The following is a 27,498-nucleotide window of genomic DNA, read 5'->3' on the forward strand; positions in this document are numbered from 1 at the left end:
CCCCATGTCTTTGTTAATACACCTAGCACTCATAGAACGAATTCATGTCCAATTTATCATGTCACTATGAGCTACAGACCTGAAGGAAAGTCAATGGGAGCTTTTCAAGACTGTAAGCTCTACCTGGAATGTTAATGGAATCTACATCGGATCAGTATTTGGTATTTTAAGGCAAGGTTAAGACAAGCATCTACTAAGATATCTTGTTGATATTGCCTTAGAAGAGAGGCAAGATAAAGCAGGCTCCTGAGCCTTTTGTCCTCTGTCTGTGATCCTGTCAGGTGGATGATATCAGTGTCATCTTTTTGATATCCTGAGATTTCCCAGCAGTATGTCTATGATTGTTTCTCCGAAACCACTATTTAATCATAATGTGATATAGATGTAGATATAGAGGAGTGGTTATAAGAAAAATACAGACACTGGTTTTAGTTGTTTACAATTTAACTAACCATTAAGTATTCATTCCAAAATTTTTCATTCTTTGAGTCTACCAGAGATAATTTTGGAGCGAGTATTTCTTCAAAAAGAGCCCAACCTTTCTGCAGATGAGGAAAGTTGTTGGTTTTGTTCGGACCAAGAAGCATGCAAAACTTTGAGAGTTCAAGTACCTCCACCATCTGAGAAAGAAACAAAACACTTGACAGAGAATTTCTCCTTGCCTCCGAAATGTTTTAGCATCCTGTGAGATTTTCCCTAAATGTGAGTATCTGAAGATCTTTTCCTGTGCATTTTTGCATAACGCCATACCCGCATTGAACATGTTCCATCCCAGGAGAGTCAGAAATTCCTCAGGCAGTCAGGAACTGTTCCTCCCCACCACTGCTCCCACCCCCAAGGAATAATCTGATGCTGAGTGCAAGAAATGAGAGAAAGGAGGTTGTCTGGGGATTACAACAGTCCCAAAGGGGTTCACAATTCATATGCAAAAGGATATAGAGAAGGTTGCACAGCTAATGTTAATGTCAGCATTTGACTATATAACCATAACATTCTGTTAATTGTATGTAATTTCATATAAATCAGAAATACAAGGAACCTCTCATTTCTCTCTTTTTCAGCTCAGGCTGTTCCTATTGTATATTCGTGCTTGTTTCCATCTTATCCTAAAGGAATGAATCTTCAGCTACTTCTCCTAGGAAACATTGTCATAAGCTAAGAAACCTTGTTTCAAGTAGGGTGGGTTTTTTCCCCTTACTGTGCATATTTATCTTTCCTTTTTCCCTTTTTCATCCCTATGAATGCAGATCTAGTCAAATTTTCTGTTCCTTTCCCCTTGCAGAGCACCTGAGCCAGAGTAGCCAGAGACCTTCTGTTGGGGTGGGCACAGTGTAAAATCAAAAGCAATGACCTCTACGTGAGGAACACCCAGGGACAATGTTCCACAGGAGTTTCTGTTTGTGGGGACAAAGCAGAAGAGAACTGCAGGACAGATCATTGCATAAAATCACTGCTTGTGCACCGTTCCAGTGTGGGTGGACCGCAGAGGCCCATTAGCTGCTAGATGTAATGCAGATTACAGTCTGATCGCCACCAAGCACAACAGCTGTCAAGCCTAATGCAGCCAGCAAACTACTGCTAGAAAACAGACACCTTGCACAATGGATTCCCCAGCTCCCAACCCAGTTCCTCGTGGTGCATCTTTGTAGTACTCAAAATAATAATTTAGATTCTTTCATGCTTGATCATTTTATTAAATTCTGGGTTTCAGGTTTGACCAGACCTTCCTGTGTTTCACGAGGTCTTATTTATGTTTGCTTCCAAGGCAAAAATCTATTCTAAGAATGGTTTATTTACAAGGCAATGTTTAACAAAACAGTATGAGATGTATCTGATTAAAAAGCCAGCCAACAATAAAGTGATTATCTTTCAGCACAGTGTGTGGTGCCATATGGTGACTGAGCAAGTGGGAAGAACTGATGTATAATATGCAGCTCCAGTGATTTATGGTTACTGACTTCCTGTAGAAAATGACTGCTTCTTTCATAAAAACCTAATTAGTTTAAAAAGTACATGTTTGCAGAGACAATTTATATTGATAAAGTTGCCAGTGCAGTATCCAGATGTATTAATGATCTATAAAAAGCTCAAGTGGCAGGTGCATTTTGAACCACCTGTCTCCAACTGTCCTGCTGACCCTGATCAGAAGAGTTGCTTGAAATAACCATGACCAGCTGTTTTTACTGGTTCTTTTTATTGTTTATTTTATTTATAAACTGTGTACAATTGCACCAAATCAAGTAATACATCTATGAGCGGACTAAGCAACAATTATTCTTTTGGTTGTTTTTTTTCTTCTGCCAGTAAATCTGAAGACTTTACAACATTAAAAAATACAAGGTAACAACCTGAAAAACACATAAATAAGAACCAAAGCAGCAATCATATCCTTATGAAGAAACTTTCATACAAAATATTTTATTGACTTGATAGAACCACAGCATGTTTATCCTTATTAAATTCATCCAAAACATTTCCTCTCTTACTGTAGTATAAATCCAAAATAATGCTACTGAATTCAGTGTTAATGGGTATAATTCTGAAAGGCAGGCATAGAGCCTGCAGGAAAGAGCCATAGCTATAGCCTAATAAAACCATTGGGAGCCTTTACACTCACGTCTCCATAGATTAGAAATAGACGTGTCTTGTGCATAAGATTTTAGATAATTTCTAATGTGTAAAAAATTCTGTCATATGAGATATCACCCTATGTGTTTCCATTATTCCTGCATTTTCTGTTCAATCCTTTCATCTACTATATACATGTTTAATATCTCCTTTTTACCTCTTGGATGCAGTATTATATAAGTGAATTCCTTTCAGTCATTTCAAAAGGCTGAATCCCACAGAGGCTTGTAGTGGCTCAAAATATGTTCTCCATTTCCCTCTGAAGCTGACAAGCACAACTGTCCTGTCTCCATCCTCCCAATTCTCCATAGTCTCATTTCTCCTATTTCCTTTCTCACAGTTATTATTATTTGATAATATACATATAAATTCTATAAATGAGAATCTTCAAATTCTTTTTTCTCCTATCTTAATCATTTTAGAGACTCACCACCTTGACAGAGTAAATCTGTTTGTCCGTTCTTCCCTTGACCTTGTTCTTACTTTTTTTCTCAGGAAAACAGAATCACCCTTTTTCACACAATTACGTACTCTAATTCTTCCCTACATCTTGTGTATATTTGAGTTTGGCAACCCTATGTGGTGACACTGTTTTCTGCATTTATTTGTAATCTCTGGTGTGGGGTCAAGGTAAAGCATCATTCACATATATTCTTTTGTCTACATAATGAAAGTGACTGATAAAAGTTCAGTATTGCTTTAATATTACTGTTGAACAGTGTTAAACAAAAGCAGCTTTATTGAAAATAGCAGTTGCACTGAATTTTTCATTCAAATTTAATTTAAATTTAAAACCAGTAGTCAGTAGAATGAAGACTGAGGATACTCTAATTGCTCATTCAACAACACAGTAATCCATACAGCTTGAGGGATAGTAACAAAAAGACCTTTCTGTTTGCTAAAAAATAAATGATCTGGAGGTTAGTCTCTTTCTTCTTCCTATATGCAAATCTTTACGACCCACTGGGAAAAGAATATGCGTTAACAGGATATCATAAATCATATGCATCTGTTTCTTTAGTAATTCACTGCTAAAATAGTAGTAAAATATGTAGTTTAGTATGAAAAATTATTATTTACTCTCTAGCTTTAACAGTAAACTGCAAATATTCATACTCATGTTTAGCAGAATATTAAACTATAATCAGTCTAGTAATCTGAATTTGGCCTTATTCCTAACAAAACAACACAAAAGAAAATTATTATCTGCTAACTCTACTTCAAAGGCACTGTGGTAACATGAGTAATGTTGTGAAAGTAACATTATCATGAAGAAGCCCCTGAAAACTCTATAAAATGAGGAGACAAAGGAATATAAAAGAGAGGGGAAATTTCAAATTTTTGTTTGCTTGTTTCCTGAGGGGCTGGGAAAAAAAAAAAAAAAAGAAAATCATAAAGGAGACCATGATCTCAGCTGGTGTGGGAGGCAGATGGCATATCAGACTACGTGACATTAATATGCAGTAAACATGAAAGCTGCAAGTTTAGATGAAAGAATGTTTCTTCCTCCTCTGGAATATCTTTTCCTCCCTGGCAAATTTTGTGGAACCAGTTAAAGAGCCAAGAAAGTGGTGAGGTCAGTAGCATCCCAATTCCACGGACTATCAGAAGAGGCAACTATACATGTTATACAAACAGTAAGGCATTTCTTTCTTATTGGGGAGGAAGAAACAGAGAGGATAGAGAGCAGGACATAGAGTGAACACTGAAAGAGACTAGTAAAGTCCTAGAGTAATTTAGGTTGGGAGAAACATCTGAAGATCATCTGGTCCAAGCGCTTGCTGAAAGCATAGTTTACTTCAAAGGTAGATGAGGTTGCTCAGGGTCTTTGTCCAGTTGAGTTTTGAATGTCTCCAAGGATGGAGATCTCACACTTCCCTGGGAAACCAGTTTTAATTTTTGTCTACCTTTATATGCAATCTAAGTTTATGGCAGTGGAATTTAAAATATCACTAGTGATTATTAAAATCAAATATGCTAAACTAGAGGATTAATTTTGTTGTGATTAACCATATTTTTGATGTATAATTAACACAAAAACATGGAACAAACTGAAAGAGAGCCTAAAGAAAGACAGGAAAGCTAAGCTTGTTTGGTGCCTTCTTGTGAATCCCAGATCTTTATTATGTCCTCTAGAGAAACTGGCCATGTTAGTCAAAATAGTACATTGGGCAGTCCAGAGATGGTGTCCTAAGCCTGCCTCTTCCGTGTGAATACATCATGCCCTCACAAACGTGGAAAAGAAAAAACCAGAGAATTTAGATAACTTATTCACTCTCAAATACAAGTTTAAACTCACTGTGTAGACATTTTAACTTCAGTTAGATGTCTAATGTTGAGAAAGTACTAAGCGCTTTGCTCAATGAAGGTGAGAAAGAAGAGTATGTTACATCTTCTCAAATATTTAATGCTTCCTGAGAATGGATCCACACCCACATTGGAACCACAGCCAAAGCAAAGGACACTTATACATCACAGCCCTTTCTTACATGACATTTTTCTGTCTGAAGGTGTTTTACTGATCCGAACACAGAAATTGTAGCATCTGTTTGTTTCTGAGGCTAGGAAAAGGCCTGTCATTCATGACTGCTTTACATGAATTGCTTTCAACTGCCTGTTGCTGTGTTTCAATGTTCATAGAACATAGAACATTAGCTTAGATTAAAGTTGCCTGTGTGCATACACGTCTGCACGTATAAAAAGCATAAAGGGTAACATGAGATTACATAGCAATAAGAATAGCACACTTCATCTAAACCTTGAAATGTAACGACACAATTTAACAGAAAAAAATCCAAAGAAGTGTGAAATACGAAGCAAAGATTCCTTTATTCAACTCTATATTTACATTACATGTTTACACAGATAGATTCAAATTTCTTAAGCTATACCTTAACCAAGAGACTGTTACTAAAACCTGATTTTTCATAATTGGATCTTTAATGATTATAACTATTTTACTCTTTACTTTTACCTCTGATCTCATAGCTGTTGTTATTAAAAAAATTATTTAAGATTGTAGTTTATTATATTTGAGAAGAAGAGGTGACGTGATGTAGAGGTATGCAAATTATGGCAGGAACTTTGAAATAATTGTGACCCATAGATTTGCAGAAAATCAGAAATTATAATATAAAATCAGCAGTTACTTGTTATTCACAAAGATGAAAATGTAAAACAGACAGTCTTATTTCAACACTGCTCAATAATAAATCAACAGGCCAGACATGACTCAGAGTCTGCTCATAAATTAGTCGTTTGACATGGAACAAGGAATCACAAGGAAAGGCAAGGCAGAAAAGAAAAAAAGGGGAGAAGTAAAACTGTGCCTCATGTGGCCTTCTGTTCTATTACTCTTAGACAATTACATGAAATATTAAATAGTGCAATTACTGGCAAATGAGGGTGTTAAACAAATATGCTATAATGAACCAAGTTATTGAAATCGACGGTAGATCAGCTATGAACGGATGTAAGACCGTTGCTGATGTAACTTTGTTCCATAAGATTTAACACTGGGCCCAGAGATGATTCCCCTATTAAACGTACCACTGCCAATTCTACTGAGAACAGCTAGGTATTCTTTATTCCTATTGATGGCAATAACAGCAAAAAAACACAATCCCAGTTAACATTAAGAGTTTACATAGGCCAAAGTTACTTGACATAGAAATCCCACATTACACCTGTAGTCAATATGCCCAGGTTTGTCTATTTACCACTGAGGAAAACTGTTTGATTTAGACATCTCAATTAGGGAGTTATACTACACGGGACAAATCCAGACTTGTAGTGCTGAATTACAGTTGACGGTGATGTTGGAGGGAGGTTGGCAGTGTGCTGTTCTCTGCGCATCTCAGTGTCACTGGGAAATAGCCTTAAATCCTTGGCTCAATCAGAATTTTCCTGAACCATTTTCAGCAGTTTAAGATAATAATAAAAGGAAACCACCTTCCATCTTCAGTGGAAAAATTGCTCTTCAAGCTAAACTTAGCCCTTTCAAGTTAAAATATTTTTTCAGTGTTTCCATGCAATAATGACTGTAAACACAGAAAACAAACAAAATAGGAAGAATTCTGTCCCAACTAGCATCATAGTGTATATATTCCTAAAGATTTGTAGTATTTATTTTTTACAAATACATTAGAAGTGGTGTCATGCTTACTATAAGTTTCCTACTAAAATTTCAGGTAAACTGAATCATAATTTAGTGGTTAGATATGAAATCATGTAGTTCAATGAAGCATACAGATCCGAGGTGGCTCAGTTAAACTCATAGATGAAGCTTTGGCAGATTTTTGGTTTTTTTAAAATAAAATAAAATTAAAAAAATCTTTTGAGGTCTCTTCTACGTATAAGGACAAGGTGTAATCTCTTATACGTCCGGAGCATTTCCACCTAAGAAATGCTGTTCTGCCTAAGAAACTCAGTTGATGGAACTGAGAGAAAAATCTGCCATATCAACCTGCATAATGCAAGTCTGCAAACAAAATGAAGCAGCAATTAATACCGTGATTTCTGTGACTGTTAGCATTCAGCAGTTGCTAGTTTAGCAGCAAGATAGCACTTCCAGCTAGCACTAAAGCCTATCTAGCTGTACGGTATTTTATAGACAAGGATCGGGCTGAGTTGCAAGCTAAATAGCTATTTAAATTTAAGAATCTTAAGAACCTTGCCTGAATCTTAAACATATTCGCAGTGTCATACTAGGGAAAATTGTGAAGAGGACTAAGTGAGGATGAGGTCTAGTAGTATAAATCTGAAACTAGTAATTGGTTTTTTAAACATGTCAAGCTGAAGAAATAGGAGAGTTTGGGAGCATTTGGGGCAGCATCAACACTACTGTTAAGAAATGTACATGTCCTGACTTTGTGTTCCCACCTTGTGATTAAAAAATGGTGATGAAGCATTAAAAATGTAAGGAGAGAGAAAGAGAGGAAAGTGAAAAAAGGGGTTTTGAAGTCTAATGGGCTCAATTAAGGATTCAAAAGTATGAGAGCAGCAACACAAATGAGATAATGTAAGTTTACTTCAGGAATTATATTAAGTGTTTTGTTAAGGCTCTGAGCATGCCTAGGATAAACAAAACTTTTTAAATTTAGATTAAATTGGGAACTCATTAAATGGTTGTGTAACAGGATCTGTCACTTGTGAAGTGTTTCATTTAACATTACATTTCTCAATCCAGTGTGAGCACAAGGGACTGGTCTGGTCAGCACACCGAATGCAGACCTATCTAGCATTGACGACCAGCCACGCTATGCCGATACAATCTGATGGCAACTTGAGACAAATTTTAAAGCATCTGGCTGGGGAAAAAAAAAAACAGGTCCACACCACCTGTTAGCACATGCTGAAGATGTTTTATTTTCAATGTGGGCTCTAATAGGCATCTTGCACTTATAGAGAGAGGGTGGCATTTTCCTGTCTGTTCGTTTTGGATACCGACATATTTCTGTGAATCAGTGAAACTCATTCTGCTAGACTGATTCAAAGGTGATATATTTCAAAAAAGCTCTGTAGCTTCCAGTATCCAAAATTTATGGGTAGAAGTAACATCCTTTTTATTTTTCTACAAGACCCTTAATGTCTCCTGCCAGAAAAGTGAAAGGACCTGCAGAGACAAACACCTTAAGTTGCCCTTATGATGTGTGGATGGTAACTCACAAATAGCCCACAGGTGTCAACAATGACATGTGGAGTAGGGTTAGAGGATGGACTGTCCATCAGACTACTCCCTAATCCTAACCCTCTGAACATGATCCAGAGGTAGCCAAAATTTCCACTCTCTTGAAGGAATTCTTAACCTCTTAGCTGCAATCCTAAACTTATGCCTGTGCCAAATTCCAACTGAAATAATCTGGATTACAAAAAAACACAGACCAGGAGGAGCAGCCCTTACCCCAGAGATTTTACCACCTACCTGGAGTTTGCATTGAGGGATAACACACAGGATAAAAAAGCAGTGAAGGGAAGTCTGCATCATTAATATCTAGTTCCAAAGAGCTTCTAAATTGAAATTTGTGCTGTTTAATTAAACAAATTTTCTTAAAGGATGAATGTAGGTCAGAAGGCAATCTGGAAAAAATTCTACTTTTCTCATTTCTCCTATCACAGTCTTTTTTCTCTAGTTTTTCCTCCAGAAACCAGACTTCATAATTTGCCCAAACCCATGTGTGCTGGTTTTGGCTGGAATAGAGTTGATTTTCTTCATAGTAGCTAGTATGGGGCTGTGTTTTGGATTTGTGCTGGAAACAGTGTTGATAGCACAGGGATGTTTTAGTTACTGCTGAGCAGTGCTTACACAGAGTCAAGGCCTTTTCTGCTCCTCACCCCACCCCACCAGCGAGTAGGCTGGGGGTGCACAAGAAGTTGGGAGGGGACACAGCCGGGAGAGCTGACCCCAACTGCCCAAAGGGATATCCCACACCATATGATGTCATGCTCAGCTTATAAAGCTGGGGGAAGAAGAAGGAAGTGGAGGACATTCAGATTTGTGATGTTTGTCTTCCCAAGTAACCGTTAGGCGTGATGGAGCCCTGCTTTACTGGGGATGGCTGAACACCTGCCTGCCGATGGGAAGTAGTGAATGAATTCCTTGTTTTGCTTTGCTTGCGTGCATGGCCTTTGCTTTACCTATTAAACTGTCCTTATGTCAACCCATGATTTTTCTCATTTTTACTCTTGCTTAGGTGAATTAGCAGGGAGGAGTGTGAGTGCTGGGAAACCAAGCACAAGTCTGGAACTGGCAGAAAATAGCTGGAAATTGTTACAGGAACCAGTGCAGAGAGCTATTTGAGATAGGGGAGCCCTAGATCAAAACTAGAGGTCTTTATCTTGTGTCTGTGCTTTGGCCTTGTCCCAGAAGAATTTTCCTGCTGGGGATCAGATTATAAAGAAATGGGATGGCACTTGTCCATACAGAATGGATACAAAACTAAATGCTATTTATGCATTTTTTTATGTTGTAAAGAAGAAATAACAGAAACTGTTTTTTTAATTAATTATTAATAGTATCTTTTAGTATTAGCTTGTGTCTTACAATAAATAGAAAGCAATGTATTAGACCTTTTGAAAACTGAAACATGGGGTTTTTTTATCTAGCATATTTAACCTAAGATTCCAATGGCATTGTTGGAGATTTCATGCATTATTTTGTTCTCTCTTTTATTTTTTCAGTTTTCAAAATAAAAATAAGTTATCAAGCTACAACTTTAAGTTATCAAGCTACAGCTTATCAAGGCTGTCACATTAAATGCTAGGGTTACTCTTTCGTGTATTTCCCAGGTGGATTTCAGACTGGCAGGGATGAGAAATCACTTTTTTGAAATCGTGAGACCTTCATCTCACCTCCATAACACAATGAAGGTTCATCAAACTAGCAAAAGCAACTTTAGAAGGGATAGAAAGAGAAAAAAAAAAAAGAAGTAACTCACCAGCTGACAGCAGGGTGAAGAAGTTCTTCGGGTCAAATTGAATCTCTTCTTCTTGATGGCTAAAGGCATGAAGAACTTGTCACTCATGCTCTTATACTAGTTGGGATAATATTATGATGCTATTTCTTTACAGACAGCAGCTGGAAAAACATGACAGTCCATTTCAAATACTCTTTTTTTATCCAACTATTACAAAAATAATGAGCAGCTCACCCAAATGCAATTTTTTTAATTACAATAGTTCTAATGTTGAACAGTAACATTACTAAAATAATTTATTTCAAGATAAAATTATTTCCTCAGAAATTAGTGCGACTCAGTTTAATGATCATTCCGTCAAAGGATAGTTAGGCATGAATCAGATACAGGCTTCAAAGAGGGTGTGCTCTAATGAGATTTCACAGCTGTGGATTCTTGTGTAGATACTACCTAGAGATACTGGGTACACATTCGTTTGGCTTGACTTCCATGTCAGTCAGTGTTACCGTGGTCCAGGTATCTCTGAAGACCATGAGGGAATGTTAATTTTAATTATTTACTTGGCCATTAATATCTGCCTTTGGGACCTACATACTATGAGCAACATGAGATGAAGGCATTCAAAAGGATGAGCATTGGTATTTCTTATACTGATGGACCAAAGTCTGAGTTTTTTCTATGTGTTCTTAATTCTTACTGAAACATATTGATAGGGTTTTCCTTTTTGCTGTGTTCTCCTACCTCAGGTGCTCGTTAGCAAGTGATTTGTACAATATAACTCAGACCTCCTGTACCAAGAGTCTTTGTCAAACCTTTTGGACTCACGTAATCGTCTTTTGGGTTATGTTAGGACATAGAGCTTGTAGTATTTCCTTCCTTTCTTCTTTATGTGACTGGCTTCAACATCCAAAAAGAAGACAAAATGTTTGTTAAAATTGTATTTAATACTTTAACAGCAGTGATTCAAACACATGGTTTTTTATCTTTATCAGTGATCTTGTTTACTTTTAAGGTTTTTCATGAGGTTTAACTTAAGAATACTTAAGTATTCCACAGTCAGATAAAGCTCAATTGCATGACATTTGGCTGGTCATGCTACAGTTCAGGATGTTAATCAGCATGTCCTTAATGCACATTAATTCAGATCGTAAGGGGCACCAGACATACCTTCTCCTGCATTCTAAAGGCTAGAATTACCTGAGGAGTTAAGATTTCTGTGCTGCCAATATTGCCACCTTCTTACACCAGCGACTTGTTTAGGTCAATATATATGCATTGGCAATATCTAGAAAGGATAATGAACTCCATGAACTTCAAGAGTGATCTTTCTTTCATGCTTCTCTTTGTCTTCTAGCTGTTTCACAGTATGTCATCCTCCATAGTAAATTAACAATAAGGACTTGACAATTATGTCTATTTTGAGATACTTGTTAAAGTCCCATGGTAGCACCATTTGACATTTCTTTTGGGGTTGCACTAAAATAAGATTTTTTTTTTTATTCCTTTAGTTGAACATTGGCAGTTAAAAAATGGGGAAACACATACCAAGTCAGAGAAGAAAAGCACATGAATAGCATAATCCCACTGCAAAGTGCAATGAAAAATGAGCTGGTTTCAGAGAAAGGAATTAGAAATCTCAAGAGGGGAAGAAAAATTGTGGGAGTAATTATTCATCACCCTACAGAATTCACAGACGATACAGATTTCTTAGCATATTCTTATTTTGAAACTTAATTATAATAAATAGTATTTCCCATTTTCATGCAAATAAACAAGATGTTCCTCATGGATATATCTGATGTGTTCTGCTGTCCTCAGAGAAGATGCTATTTTATTTTGCACTGGGAAAGACACTAAATCAATATTTTATACGTGACCTACCTGACAACTAGAGAAGTTTAGATCGTGCTGTTAATTTTCTGATTAACGTTCACCTATATAAAACTGGGTTAAAACTTGAAACATCCACTAATTATTGAGGAGGTTTATATCTAGAATTAAGCTGTGCTTTTCAGGAACCTCTCCACATCTCTACTTCCTACAGCTGCCTGAAAATGGTCCGCATACCTGATTCTGAGGTACGGATCAGAAACCGGTAGTAGGTGGCTATGGGATTTTCTTTGTTACTTTGTTGAAGAACTCATCAGATTATGGGTAGTGACCTGTTTAAGTATTTTTACCACAATGAAATACATTTTTCTATTAGCATAGGCACGGCCAGAATTTCAAAACTTTTTCCAGTTTTTTGGACACTGCTTCTACTGTGGCAAAGAAATGCCAAGAAAGGGTTTATTCCTAGCATGGCACAGTGTTAGACTCGCACTTCTCAGTCTCAGATACAGCAGAGAGGTGACACACTCAGAGGATGGGAAAGGGAATAGCATTATCTCTGAACTGACATGAAATGCTAATTCACTATAAGGTGAAAGGAAAACTTTGTAGGCAACAAACTATCCTGGAACCAGCTCCATCATACTAGGCTGAAAGTGTGATTTGGACTTTTGCTAGAGAAAAAACAATACTGAATTGTTGGGAAGCTTGGGAGGAGGGGATGAAGCAATGCTAGGACTTCCAAGCAGTTCTCTGCTAGCTTGCCCTCCAATGCTCTTCTTCCAGTACTGAAAAGGGGATGCAAATAATGAACCCCTTTTGAAGCAACTAAATGTTAGACTTTTAGATGAGGTATTTGAACTTATATGTCAAGACTAAAGCATTATACAAAGCATAAGCAAAGATAGAGATTTATAGTATGAAAAAATATGCCATCTCCTGCATTAATAAGTCTTTAGAAAAACCAATACCCATGTTTCTAACAAAAGTAAAAATCAAGTATCAGTGAGTCTGCAATGAGAAGATTTCTTATTATTGAGGGATAGACAGTGTATATGATTCCCCTGCTTTTGGAAGCTATCAATTTGTATTTCTGTGCCTTGGTAACAGTTCACAGCTTGAAGTGCCATTTTAACCTAAGAAAGGAAAGCAGGCTTCCTAATAGCACCACATATACATGAATTGTGACATTCTTTCTATTCATGGAATTCCCTCTGTTTTGTTGTGTTGTGTGAAAAATGGTTGTGCTGCGTGTAGAAAGCCTCATTTTCTCTATCTACTGCAGAGAAAGAAGTACATGAAGTTCACTCTCTCACATCTCTGAATTTGATCAGTTGATGGAGATAAAACTGTTACCAGCAGTTCCATTCCTTCATTTTTATTTGGTTTTTATTTTCTTTTATGATCCAGGACTAATCTGATCGTTGCCTCAGTTCATAAAGGGTCCATATCTGCAAATCTTAAATGGAAGGAAGAACTTGCTCCATTTCAGTTAGGTATTTTGAGGCCCCGTTCTTCAGTTTACCCTTTTCCTCAGCTTTCTTTGTGGTGAACTTAAGTGTCTCCTCACTCACAGGCCAATTTCTATGAAGCTCTATTTAAGCACCAAATTCTTGTGTAAAATGTACCTAACACTTCAGCATTAAATTCCTATAAACAAAAGAGAGGCAGAGCACTGGAACAAGCTGCCCAGAGAGGTTGTGGAGTCTCCTTCTCTGGAGATACTCAAAACTCGCCTGGACGCATTCCTGTGCAACCTGCTCTAGGTGACCCTGCTCTGGCAGGGAGGTTGGACTAGATGATCTCCAGAGGTCCCTTCCAACCCCTATCATTCTGCAATTCTGTGAAAAGTGCACAGAAAACTTCTGTACTGGAAAACTTAAGTCTAAATGTCTTTTGAGGATTTAGCTCATTACTTTCCTCATGTAGTGGCGTTGTAGGTGTGCAAAGAGAGACATAGAGAACAACCTATGTAGTGTAGCCGGGATAGAAGGTAGATGAGAGGACATTGTAAGAAAGGAATAAACGGATTTTAAGGAAGAATTGAAGGAATCAGAAATCCTGTAGCTGGCAAACTTTCCTTTTTTTCTTTATCACCAAATCACTTTTCTGGGATAAAGTGATTCTCTAGAAATTATACAACCCTATGCAAAATCAAGACCTGAACAAAAAAAAAGGGAGAGCATAAAATCCAAATGAAATAAACTCTGAAGTGGGAACTGGGAATTAGTGAAATGTTCAGAAATCCATGGTCTGATTCAAACTCCAATAGGGTTGGACTGGGCCATTTCTAGCAGGAATTTTTTTAGTTTAACTCTAATTTATTCTGCGATATTTAATTGCCAATATGAAAGATAAGTGCTTGCAATGAAGAACTCATCTTGACTTAGTTGAATCCTACTAAAATTTTTCTATGTCTTTTTCATCATTTTTGGCTATTTACCATTATTTTAGGCTTTTACATTCTCATCAGCCATAACGCAGACAGCTACTAGGTTAAGACCTCCAATGCACTACAGCTAACAGCATTTGCTGCATATACCAAACAATTACTCATATTTAAAGGAAAATATGATTAGACTGATATTTTTTGCTGTCTCAAAGAGAGATATAGATCTGCTACTTTGACTTAAATATTCAACCATGAGTTGCACTTTCTTCACTACAATTATATTTAGTGTCTCAACATAAAATAACCAGACAACATCTTGCAATGATTTAAAGAGCTTTTTGCACTAGCTATTCCATAAAATTTTAATGGGTACACTGAAAGTGATAGACGTTAATGTATTCTGTAGAAGGCAGACAAATCTGCAAATAATTTTTACAGGACTTCTAGCAGTAAATACAGAGTTTATTAAAAACAATATTTTGCAAATGCTTATGAAGCTAAACAGGTCCAACATCCTGCCAATATTTTATTGGCTAACAAACAGCTTTAAAAGTTAGTTTTCAAAAGGAACAGAGAGAGAGTCATAGCAATTTAAATTCCATATATGGTCTTTCATTTATTAGTATTTACAAAAGAAGAAAAAGCATAGCTGAAAGAGTTGTGTACACTGTTCATGTACACTATGGCTGGTCAGCCCCACTGACCCCAAAGAGGTTGTCAAAAGCTTCATGCGGTTAGGAGCCACATGGATAGACAAGGGAAGAAATTTGCAAAGTTGAGTTGAAAAGCATTTGCCCCTGCATGATGAAGATGGCATGAGCACACACTGCATCCCTGACTGAGTTGTGCTAGGAACCTCACAGACTCCCCTGTGAACTTCCACAGAAGCCCTGCACCAGTTTAGCCCTGCCGCTGAATCCACATGTAAGTTGCTTCAATAGCTATAGGCTTGCCAACCCAGTTATATTTAGATCCATGCTTCCCAGAAAACCAAGGAGTCTGACTAATGCACAGGAACAGTGTCACAATAACATGCAAAATTTCTTACTGGTCATGGGATAATAATAGTAATTAAAAAAAAAAACAAAGCAAGAAAAACCCCACCCCCAGGGGAAAAAAAAAAAAAAACCAAACCAAAAAACTAAATAACATGACAGAAACAAAACAGAGAAGGCTGAGAAGTACATCAAGATGAACCTACTTAAAAGTATTTCTGAAATCTATCCAAACACTTGGATTTTTAAATTGTTATAATTTTATCACCCATTAACACTCTCCTTCTTGTGATCCTGGACAGCACGTATCCAAACAGCTATTCAAGTTCTATTTTAACAACTGAAGTGCTCCATGACAACAGCTTTGTAACTTTTCTTTTCTTCAGTTGGCTTCAATTCCCAAATTGCAATTTTGATACCTGCACTCTTTAGAGGGTGATATACTGAGTGCCTCAAGAGGCAAGTGGCTTGCACTGCAAGTCACAGGGTAGGAAACTCTCCAACTGCTGTGCAGCCTCTTCCTCAACACCCTGACTGTCTCCATATTTCCCTCTGTGAACAGAATAGCTCTCATCTTGGCGGACATGGATTTTAACTCCCATTGTGACTGAAATGGATTTTAACTAGGAACGTGATCCATACAACTTAGCTTTACCAGCCAAGTTTGTATCTTTGTGCTTAGTATTTCCTTAATGAATGAGAGGTAGTGAAGAATATGTCATTTATATTGACCAGGGGCAACAAGGGTATTTAGGAAAAGTATCAGATTTGCACTTACATACATATCCAGCAGTTTCACTAAGCAATTAACATACACAAAATTCCAATGTGGATCTAAAAGTCTGTAGGAGCAGGAATATTTCTGCTGTGATTCTCTGATACACGCAGAAAAGAAGTTGGCTAGAGAAATCACGTTGCTTTGCTTGTCAAGGATTTTTCTCCCCTAGAATGTAGTGCAACACAACTAACTAGGACAAATGACTTAATCTTCTCATCACTGCATGTTGTAAAATTACTTTTGGCTGAATGAACATAAAATGGGCTGTTGAAACTCAGCCAGTATGCTTTCTTTAAAGTTAAAAGGTAAAATACACAGGCTGATAGAAAATACACCGTATGGTGGGTTTCTCATAATTGTCTTGCTCCAACAATACAAGATCAGGCCATTACTGAAGACTATGTAATAGCCTACAGTCAAAGAAATACATATATATTAAAAAAAAAAAGAGAGAAAGGCTGAATCTGAGAAAATATTTTTCCTTAAATCCTTTTTATTTATTAATCACTAGGTAATTATGTATTTTTTAAATATTCCTATTTTGTTTGGTCAGATGCACAGAAAAATTGGAATGCAACTTGTTCTCTATTCAAAAATGTTAATTTCTAAATTCATGTCATACACTATATTAGCAAGGGACCAGAAAGTATTCATTCTAATTGCTTTCAAAAGAAAATGAAATTAAATTGTTTGATCCTTAAAGTATATTGCAGTAGAGAGAACATATTGTAATGATCTGGATAGTGCACTATTGCCTAAAACAAACACCAAAACTTATGGCAGAGGTATACTTTGAATTAGACAGAAAAACCAAAAAAAAGGAAGGAATTAGATTATTCAGGGCAAAGAACTCAGATGCCACTTCTCTGATCACCATGCTGTGCTCTGATTAGGATCCAAAAAATTGCCTTACTTCATCTTTGCTACTTCATACTGTTATGCTTAGCAGGAAGCCACTGCAGCCACTAAAGCAAGGTAGGTCATCTTTAGCAGTGTGCCAAATTGCATTCAAATAAGCTCAAAGAGTATTCTAGTCACCAGCAAACCCTAAATTGTCAACCTCCTCTGCCAAACCCCCTTTTTCCCTGATATAACCTACATGCCAGAATTGAGTTTGCATTTGGTATAGTCATTTTGTTATTTCAACTCCATCCAGAACATTTCATTTTGACCACAACCTCTGGATTTCGGGACCAGCTGTGCATTGTCTTTCACTAGTACTTGTCTGAAATGGAATAATTTGAATTTTTACATTTAAAGCTCTTTGTTGAACTTTTGCTTGAGGATGTCTTTTTGCCTTTTAAGAATACCAAAATCATGTCAGGTCTTTCTCTTCTATCAATTCCAGCTTTAAGAAGATATCCACATATGTAAAAAACAATGTCATCAGCATATACACTGAAAATATGAAAGACAAGAGTCTTATTGTATGTGAGAATTCTACCCTTTTACAGTGTGTATGCTATACTGACAGAAATGGACAATAACATTCATGTTAATTTAAACAGATGTGAAGAAAGAAAAATATTTAAGTCCTTGATCCCATAAAAAAATCTGCTCTCCCGACCCAAAGCCTTCAAAACCAATAAGAAACTTTTTGCTAATTTTGAGGGTCTGTAGAGCAGACCCTCATCACTTAATTTTTAGACTTTTACATTCTAGTAGAAAGTACTGAGCTAAGATGTTTATTGTCTGAACTGTGATGGAATATCTAAAAGGAGGGGACGTTATTCATACTTCCAAAATAGCTTCTTACAGTACTGTAAGCAAGTTTTTTCTCTGGTTATTGATCGGCTTTAAATTAATGTTATTAGAAATGTACAGACTCTGGGAATTGTAAAATTTAATACTGTGGCCAAGTATTTCTGGTGCAGTGGCAGCTTTAATCCTAAATTCTGCAGTATTCTGGTCCTGCTGGCATGTTCAAGTGCTTTTCCCACAATTTGTTAGCATTTTTTGTTTCTTCTAAAAGTGTCTCAGTTTCACTAGCTTGGAATATCATGAAAGTGATGCTGTAAAGTATGATGTCAGTCCATTGGGCATCCTTAGTTAACCCACAACTATGCCTCAGATCTGATCACACATAGGTCACCGAATTTTAATTTTATATGATTATTGAGATACACACATATCACATATTCATATATTTATATGTGCACGCAAAGAACCTTTGAAAATTTTTCTTTTTATAAACTCCTGAATAGCTACCAAGTAATAATCACTCCCAGTCACTGTGTTGGGATGAATTCAAATCAGCTCCTATTTCTTGAATTACCCAGTCTTCCAACTGCATTTCTTTCTTTATAAAGAGCAAAAGAGAATTTTCCTTTGCTTATAAAGCCAGTTGTATTCATTAGACACTTCTTCATGAAAAATCTCCTTGTCTTGAAAAAGTGGACAAAACAAAAAATAACCTACACACCTCTGGAAATTTTTTGTACACAGACCATACATTTAAAGTGGCTACAGTCTGATCAATGTTTATAGACACTCTTTCTGACAGACTTCTTTTTTTAGGTCTTTTTTCCCTCTGAGTGCATACTCCAAGAACAACGTGGACTTCTTTGACATTGGCAGTGAATTGCCCAAGAACAACACGGAATTCTTCGACACTGGCGGTGAATTACTCATTAATGCAAAACAACAAGGCTTTTTTGTTTTATTCACACTGCCTGAAACACCAAAACACTTCACAAACGGACAGCCTAGCACTTCTTGCAGGGCAAAGTCCCTTACTTCCACTGAGCTACTGATATATTGGTAATGTCAGGCTGTCATGTCATAGAACCTTTTCTCATGTGGAATGGCTTCCAGCAAGCATTTCTATTGCTTCTGGTCAAACCCCGTGCAGCACTCTGCCATGAATAGCTTCATGCATCTTGCACATTTGTTCCCTGAATTATAGGCCATGCACTGGCCAGCTTCAGATTTCATTTTGATAACTTTTTTTGTTGATCAAGGTGTAATTGCCATGACTGTGAGCATTGTTATATAGCCCTTATAAATATGTTGAAGACTTAAGATTCACTATTATTATCTTTATTGACACAGGTTTTAATTCAAGCCATTCACAGTACAGCACTTACACCCATCTGATCTTCCATAATAATTTCAATATGAAAACATTGTAATGCTGATTTATTTTTGAGCATATTGCCTTGGGTGCCTCATTTGAAAATCAGCTTCTGAAATATTGAGAATGTGCAGAAAGATGCACTCAAAGAGTGCTCATTAGAGCACATCTGCTTTCTTTCTGAGGAGGGCAGCGGTCTTATGCAAGTTGCTTCATATTTGTTTACAGAAGAGTGTTCTGTTTCTGGGCACTTCAGGAATATAAAATACACAGTTCAGCACATTGAGATCAGTGAGATTCTTTCAACTCTGGAAGCAGGAGAAAAGGGGGGGTTTTGGTGTGGGAGGAAGAGGGAGTAAGTAGAAAATTAGTCTCTGTTGTTTATAACATTTTGCAAAAAAGAGCAATTGTGTTATGAAAGTGAGGTTAGTTCTGCAAGGCTTTAGTGACACCATTCCGTTACTCATCATAACCTGGCTCCCCCTTTCTGTAGCAATATTTAATGAGAGTTGCTGTACGAAGCATCGTTGCTTGAACACATTTTGAGAGGAACACAATGGAAAACTGCATAAATCCTGCTCTTTACAAGACTTTTCAAAGTGTTTCTTGTCAGTTCTCATCAACACCCACTTAAAGATTAAATAACATCAACAAAGTTTTGTTTTCATTAATCAACATGCATGATTCATCTTGAAAGAATAATGTGAAACAATATGTTCCAGTAATGATAGTGTAATACAAGACCAGAGCTTTAAAATCCACAAGCAATTTTTTCCTTAAGGGTTATTAAACAAAACACACACATGCAAGTAAGCAACCAAGCAAACACTGAAAACACAAAGTACTGGCAATAAATGTAAATTCCAATACATACTGGTTTAATGCATTGAAATAGCCATGACATTGGATGCAGAACTCTTGGATGGAAAAAAAAGTACAAGACAAAGCTCAGTGAAGGCTACTTAGAATACATTCCACCTATTTTTAGAAACCTAAACTTAGACAAACAGGAAATCTTACTTTCACAGGCACCTACTTGTTAATATTGATGATAAAATAAAATTTAGGATGCTATTGGTACCTGAAATAAAACATACATGCTAGTTAAGTGCATAGGATAATGTCACTGTATTCCATATTTTCATGATTCGTGAAGTACTTCCTCCTCTTCTAGACTCTGCTGCTACTAGCTTATGCCTCATTTTTCCTATGTGCAAGGACTGATCTGGCCATTGAAGAAACTGTCTACATAAAGGACCACAGAGAAGGAGAGTGTGGGTTTTACATAAAACTGTAAAATGGTTGCTAAGAGGATTCTGGTGGCAAAAACACTGAAAATCAATTCTTCTTGGTTCAAGTAAATGCTATGAAGAATCTAGTCTCAGTGAGATAATAAGACCAAGCTTGAAGTAAATGGGGAAATCAATTCTCTAGAATAAATCATATTACCTTATATACTTTTGTTACTGTACACATGCATAGTGCAGATTTAGAAAGAAAAATCAGAATAGGAAGAAATATGTGACTGTTTCTTCCTGTAATATGTGAAATAAAAAGTATTTACAGTAACTTGTCGATTCTAAGCCATACTGCTGTAAACTGAAAAACACTGCTCAACTCATTGACATAATGCCCATATAACCTCACCAAGGGTCTTGCCTGTGGCGCTTACATTGTAGATATTATGTCTATTTCCACTCTATCTGCAGGGAGAAATACATACTCTGATGCTTTGAGTATTGCTACTTTCTTTATAACCCAGAAACTTCCAGAGGAGACAAATCCTAGATCTCCTTGAACATACGTATTTGGAAAAGGCAGATGGGTGTATTCCTCATACCTCACCTTATCTTCAATATTTCAGAATTAAAATCCATTTTTTGCAGTTTCCACAGGTGCCATCCTCTCTTGGTAGATAATAACCATGTCTGATGTGCTACTAGATGAAATAGTTGGGCCCCAGGAATAGTGATGAGGACCACTACCCCACATTTCCTTGCCATGAATAGCCACACTACTGTCCTTCAGTCTGACTTCATTTTTTACTTGAAGGATCACAGAATCACAGAATCACTAAGGTTGGAAAAGACCTGTAAGATCATCAAGTCCAACCATCAGCCAAAAAAACACCACCATGCCCATTAAACCATGTCCCAAAACGCCTCGTCCACACATTCCTTGAACACCTCCAGCGATGATGACTCCACCACTTCCGTGGACAGCCTGTTCCAGTGTGTCACCACTCTCTCAGGAAAGAAATTTTTCCTAATATCCAGTCTGAAAATCCCCTGGTGCAGCTTGAGGCCATTTCCTCTTGTCCTGAGGATCCATGTTGTGCAAATGTTAGCATTAGCTTGGAAACTGTTGGTGAAATAGATTATAGTTTCTATTTTTCTAAACTCTGGAAGGACTGTCAGGGCTAATGCTAAAGCACTGTTCAAAGGTGCTCCAGAGTTCAGGTGAAATCAGTGTCTGAGGATGTTCTACAGGGTGAACTGTGCTCCTGGTAGGTAAGTCTGGATTTGAATCCAGTGTCTACACCCAGGAAAATATGTCAGGCTAGCTGGAGTGCAGCACTTTTTAGCTTTCTAAAACTGGAAAACATGCACCAAAGAGCCCAGAGGCAAAGCAGCATGACTATCCCCATCCTTTAATTAATACTCTAAAGCATTCTCTCCTCAGTCCCACTGATCCTTCGCGCTGGTACCTGGAAGTCATTCTGGCTGCTTCTGCAGTATTTGCATCACATGGCTCTGGCCAGAGAAAAGAAAACTAATGTCTGTCTGTCTTGGCCAGCTCTCTCTGGGTTCAGAATATTCAGATTATATCACATAAATAAACGTAATCAAAACTGTGGGATTTCTGAGATATATTTTGTGGAAGGCCTTGTATTGTTCTGCACATAGTGAAAAATTACATCAGTCTGCGGAGCTGTCATCATAGTTCGCATATAGGCAGAGATGAGAAAGTCAAAGTTTGTCCAACTTCTCTGCTTGTTTATGTGCTAATTCAGTGTGCTGCTGGAGATGAATAGCCTCCAAAATAGTAATTGTCAGGTCTAGGATCCCAGACATTGACATATTATGGAGGATTTTAACTTTCATCTGACATATCATAGGTCAGTTACTGTGAAAGCAACTCATCATTCCCATGGCTTCATAACACTTTACAGACAAACAAAAAAAGACAAGTTCTGATCCTAAGGATCTTACTTCTAAATTAGCTACAATAAGCACCAGATATCAATAAGGAAAAGACAGAGGGACATACAGTTAGTTGGAGGTTGAAATAGTGACATAATGAATGTAATATTCTGGATATTTACTTATGATTCAATTCTCATGATCAGGCATGAAAATTATAAATTCCAATGTCTTTTTGCAGACGTATAATGACTATGATAATACAGACTCAGAAACAAATTGCCATGAGCAAGTGATGCTTTGGATTTACAAGATGTTACATTTTCCATAGTAAATTGTCCAGAGTAAATCTTAACCTTTGCAAAAGAGATTTAGCATTCATTGCAAAGTAACCCACCAAATTTACTACATGTTAAAGTCTTGCACATGGACAACTACTGCAGAGTACTTAATTGCCTTCGAATCTACACATCAGCTTCCTCACGGCAATTTGAATAGCCATCCTCTAAATTAGCAGTTCCAGAGTTTTACTTTGCGAAGCTTGCTATAGCTACTATTTCTGTCCTAGCAGTATTCATTCTAATACTAGAACAAATTCATTTTGGTCATATTCACACCTCTTTTCATGCTTACCCTCTGCAGACATTTTTGTTATTGAGTTTTATTGGTGGAAGTTCTCAGAGATAGTCAATTTAAAAAATGAAGTCTGATACAACCATGAAAAATGAAAGAATTTTGTTTGTTTGTTTATTGTTAAATTTATTTGTGCAGCTCTTTTCAACAGGAATATACAGGCAATTTGGGGAAAGAAAAACACTTTGGTTGTCATATAATAAATTTTAACAAGAAAGAGCAGCATATAGAGTAGTCAAAAACTAAAGATGGGAGTAGGTTTGTTATGAAAATAAAGGAACCAGAATTTCTATTGAGGAATTTCAGCTTCTTTGCTAAAGAATAATTCTACAAATCTGGTGATATTTTTGCTGCTACAGTGATTTACTAGCTGTAGTATCATTTTTTCTTCTCTGTTTTTTGTTTATTAGAATTTTGATTCCCTGATTTTGTGTTGTTAGAACTATGTAGTGACATGATCTGTTTCCACAAACCCTGTAGAAGCTCTCCATCAGTTGAGCTACAAGACTAGAGAACATTGCATAATGGAGCTGATTTCATTTCAGAATTCATGTTGATGGTTTTTATATTCTACAAAAAAAGCGTAGTCTAGAAAACTTACAGATGAGTTTAATGATGATTGCTACAGCTGCAACATAAATTTTAAAAGTCCTAGGCAATTAGAATCCAGGGCAAACTTTACTTCAAGATTCACTCAAAAGATTGATGACTCAATTCAGAATGTTTCAAAACCATCTAAGTACAGTCTTTATGCTTGGAAGAGCTCACAACAAAAGCCATCAGCTCCTAATTTCTATCAATAACTTACCCTTTAAAGTCAGAATAATACAAATGTGGAGGCAGAGCAAATTCTGTGTCAGACCACATTTAACACCAGCTTCTAGAATCTACATCTTCCCTTAAGAAAACTAGGAGGAAATGTTTCAGGGAAGAGCTTCATTCAAAGTACTGTAATGAATGCAAGCTCTTCCATTAACAAGCGGCCAGTTTAAATCAACCCCTCATTGGTAAGTCACTAAAAGCTTGATTCAGAGCCCATTAAAGTCAATGGCAGTCTTTCCATTGACTTCAAAGAGTTTTAACTTAGGACTGAAAATCAAAAGCTTCAGACATCTGCTGGTGTCTGTTCAGAGGCCAAGATGAAATTAATTATTGTTGTTGGACTGTTTTGATGCTGCTTGTGGTGCAGGCAGAAATATGAGGTAAAGCCCTCCCAGTGCCAGTACAGAGGAGAAAAAAGTGGGAGAAGAACCACTGCCTACACAACTCAAGAAGGGAAAGCTCCTTCTTTCCTTCTTCCCCTTACACCCTAATGTCAAGCAGCCTACACTAGAGTGTGAGGGTTGTGATTTAATTCAAATACCATAATGTGCTGCCATGACTCTAAGCATTTACTCTGCACAAGCTATCCAGTTCCCTGAGGCTACTGACATACATCAGAGGGAGAACCACCAATTTACCATTGTTTGGATTCTAAATACACACACGAATTATTACATGCCTAAACTAGCATGTAATTCATATCAGATAATTATGTCTTGAAACCTCTGAGTCTAACCAGGTTCAGGCAATATTTTCAAAATTCCCCTCTTGCAGGTAATTTTTTGGGACACAGATTCAGTTACTGCAAACATTCCTGATTCTGGAAGATCTTTTTTGCTGCAGACTGCCAGCTTCATTTCAGCAGCTTCAACATTTTGTACCCTAGTAGCTGTTCTAATTACAGTAAACTACACGTACAAGAAAAACTGAGAAATCAAGATTTGGAAGTGCTAGGATCCTGCCAAAAGGTAGCTATATCTACAGTGATCCACTAAATAAATCCTTAGGAGAAGATATGGGGAAGGAATTCAGTTTCAGAATGCAAAGTAGCAGTGTAGAGGTGCAAAGAGTAAAGCTGTAGCAGTGAAGAAAGGGATATAAAAACAACCGTTAACATGTCATAACCCAAATATTATTTGGACAATTAAATTTATTTCATAATTGCAGACTCTATAAAATAAAATCAAAATTAATACTCAAGCTACCTTTATATGCATGCATCTAAGTACCAGGTAATTAGAATTGGGAGAATATTTAATATTTCCTAAAATATTTGCAGCAGTAAAGATTTCAATTCCTACATGGGTGTGGGATTTCAACAGTGGGAAATCAACCAGTTAGTGAATACTGAGCAACATGAGAAGCATTTCCAATAATAAACACAATTAGCAATGTAGATGAGAAATCTATTTGATTTATGGGCTGCATATGCAATTATAACACATTCATAAAATGTTACCCACAGAGCAATCCAATACATTTGTTTATCCGTGCTCCCAGATTAAGAAAGTAATGTTGTCAACCAACCAATTGTGGGCATTACAGATTCAAGATTAATTACCATCTGCATGGGACAGATGTTAAATCTTCAATTTCACAGCAAGGCGTCTATAGCTTATTTCCCATGGAGTGCTTCTTTCTCTGATCGATAAATGTATCAGCCTAGCTGTTCATCTTGCCAGAGAGGTCAGAGGAATGACAGAGGTACATCTGTTTTTGTGTCAAATAAGGGCTGAGGAAATGAATCCTACCCAAGCAGACAAACAGCTCTGCTACAATTGTCCTTCAGTCTTCTACTCAGCTACTGATGATGATGAAGTTTTAAGCATTTGGGAATTTGTTAGCGTTAGCACATTAAAAAAAAAACAACCTGAAGAGAAAAAAAACTAAACAAAACACAAAAATCACCTCTCTGCAGATTCTCAAACTAGAGTTTGTGTCCAATTTTTATATGAGCTGGACCTGATTCCCCACTGGACTTTCAGCTGATTCAATGGTGCCAGTATATATGACAGCAGATTTTGGCAAGCAATGTATCTCAAACAATGTTGCTGTTGTTGTTGCTCTTGTTGTTATTGTTGTTATTATTATTATTTCACTTGTTGAGTAAAGTAAGAAAGTGAATAGTCGAATTAATTGTCATGTTAGTGACCAGAGAGTGCTATTTTCAAAAAAGACATAATAAATAACATGCCAAATGCATTGCTCCTTCACAAAACAATGCAGAAGAATCTTCTCAAATTAGGACTAGGCCCAGAGTGTTGCAAGACAGCAATCTCACTTTGCCTAACCATGTAGGTCTCTCTGCTCTTTTGGTACTTCCCTAGTTTGCTTAAAGCTCCCTGCAACCTCTGCAACCTCAGTTCATGTAACCTCAGTCACCCATGACTGTTGTGAATTGCCTGCTCTGGGAAGATAGGAGCGTTAATGCAATCCTGGTTAGATAGACAGATGTTTCTGTTCTGCTTAAGTTCCCTGGAGATGTCCAAAGAGACAGAAAGAGTCAAGGCTACAATTACCTTCATCTGATTAAGTGGCAGCTTTGCTCAGCTCTCACATATGCACTGAGTCATCTAGGTCTTCTTTGAGTCTAACTAGCCTAAGGAAGTGACCCTTTGTATCCCCATCCCAGAGGAGTGCCCTAAGCACCATGGAGCACCCTGAGTGAAAACACCTTCCTCCTTCCTGCTGAAGGTCAGCCACTGTGCAGTCAGGTGTGCAACAGCCAGGGAGAGAGGAAAAGGCCTGACAACAACTCGGAAAGAGACTCTTCTGATCCCTGACCTGTGGGCTGATTTTAGTATCATAGAATCATAAGCTAGTTTGGGTTGGAGGGGACCTTTAAAGTTCATCTGGTCCAACCCCTCGTGCAATGAGCAGGGACATCTTCAACTAGATCGGGTTGCTCAGAGCCCCGTCCAGCCTGACCTTGAATGTTTCCAGGGCCGGGGCATATACCCAGCAAGGTTTTAATGCAAAAAATACACATTGCTGGAAGGTGAGTTTGAAACCTTGCATCTCCCTCAACACGTGTAGGGGGAGTGTTCTCACCAGCATAATCCATGGCTAGATCCTCCTTTTGCAACCTGAGCTCGATCCCTCTGGGTGTGTGGCACGGTCTCACTTCCCGGGTGAGTGATTTGGCTCCTGGACAATTACATAAAAACAACGCAATATTGGCACGTGCCATACCATTAAACATGCTCTTGGTAAGTGTTAGCTATATTTTCTCCCAAGAGGATGGAGACGTCAGACGTTTCCACATGGTTCCCTGAACTGCCAGAAGCCAGTTAAATTGGATCTTCTTGTGAAAAGGGAGAGAGGTAGTAAATTAAGAGGTCTGGATCTCCTGCAGAGACAGCTGAGTAAGGCATTCAAATGTTTGTATTGTGTTAGGCTGAGCAGAGTTTCCTGCCTGAGAGTCTGTATCTAATATTTCTATGAAGAAACACCTATGTTAGGCATAAAAACTATGCATGGTTTCAGTTGAGTTTCACATTCTGCCTAAGAATCTAGATGCAATAAAAAAAAAACTGTGTGCTGTATAAGATTTGCTTAAAAAAAGAGTGTGAACAAGTGCTAAAATCATAGAATAGTTTGGGTTAGAAGGGACCTTTAAAGGTCATCTAGTCCAACACCCCTGCAATGAGCCAGGACATCTTCAACTAGATCAGGTTGCTCAGAGCGCCATCCAACCTGGCCTTGAATGTTTCCAGGGATGGGGCATCTGCCACCTCTCTGGACAACCTGTTCCAATGTTTCACCACCCTCATGTTAAGAAATGTATTC

This window comes from Gavia stellata, chromosome 4 (genome assembly GCF_030936135.1).
Source record: "Gavia stellata isolate bGavSte3 chromosome 4, bGavSte3.hap2, whole genome shotgun sequence".
Classification (NCBI taxonomy): domain Eukaryota; kingdom Metazoa; phylum Chordata; class Aves; order Gaviiformes; family Gaviidae; genus Gavia; species Gavia stellata.